General features: G+C 43.8%; 1 non-coding gene across 1 annotated transcript; it reads right to left on the reverse strand.

Annotated features, from left to right (window-relative positions):
• Positions 1 to 345: 345 nt before the first annotated feature.
• trnai-aau (transfer RNA isoleucine (anticodon AAU)) lies at positions 346 to 419 on the reverse strand. Its single transcript has one exon. It is a non-coding gene; the product is annotated as a tRNA-Ile (tRNA).
• Between the last annotated feature and the right edge of the window lie 657 nt (positions 420 to 1076).

Consider the following 1076-nt stretch of genomic DNA (forward strand, 5'->3'; position numbering starts at 1 on the left):
AAGTTTGAGCTTTTCTCACACAAGCGAGCCCAGAAAAAATGGATTGTGCATATTTATACCGGGGATCAAGAAGCCAGTCAAACTCACTGGGAAAAGAATCCGTTAAATCCTTGGATTTGACAATGGAAGCATATAGAAAATGGGAAGCAAAGCAATGGTATCAAGGAGTTGCTTCTTATTGTTTCTCAGGGGGTCAAATGTGAGGAAGCGAACAGAGTCTGTACAAAAAAGCACAGTGTCTCTGTACTATGGACCTATCACAATGCCAGGTTCAAGTCCAACAGGTTTATTTGGCCTCTTTTAGGTCAAAAAGACGGCAGAAACTGCCCACACGGGTAACGCATGTGGCCAGTACGGGGATTGAACCCACAACCTTGGCGTTATTAGCACCACGCTCTAGCCACCTGAGCTAACCGGCCGAAATCATGAGCTTTCGGAGCACTGCTCCTTCATCAGATAAGTGATAAAGGAACAGCGCTCGGAAAGCTCGTGATTCCAGATAAACCTGTTGGGCTTTAACCTGGTGTTGTGACACTTCTTACTGTGCCCACCCCAGTCCAACGCCACATTATGAACCTATCATATATTAAATTGATCTTTCTCTACACCCTAGCTATGATTGTAATGTTACATTCTGCACCCTCTCCTTTCCTTCTCTATGAACAGTATGTATCATGCAACAATACTTCTCACTGTATAGCAATACAAGTGACAATGATAAATCAAATCAAATCAAATCAAATCAGTTTCACTGCTGCCCAAAGCTGGATTAAGGATTTCTTGGGACTTGGGCACCAAAAACATTGGGCTTCTTAGATACAACCCCCCTACTCCTAACATGTATAACAAACTATGAATAGACTGAAATAAAAGCTGAAAATTCTGGAAAATCTCAGCAGGTCTGACAGCGTCTGTGGAGAAAGAAACAGAGTTAACATTTCGAGTGCGAGATGAGGGGTGCAATCTTAGCCATTCATGCCATGCTCCCACCGACCAGCCAAATCTCCATTCACTGCAGCAGGATGGGAAAATCCCGCAGGCATGAAAATTACGGCCTCTGTTTCTCTCTCCACAGA

The sequence above is a fragment of the Mustelus asterias genome, chromosome 24 (genome assembly GCF_964213995.1).
Source record: "Mustelus asterias chromosome 24, sMusAst1.hap1.1, whole genome shotgun sequence".
NCBI classification, from domain to species: domain Eukaryota; kingdom Metazoa; phylum Chordata; class Chondrichthyes; order Carcharhiniformes; family Triakidae; genus Mustelus; species Mustelus asterias.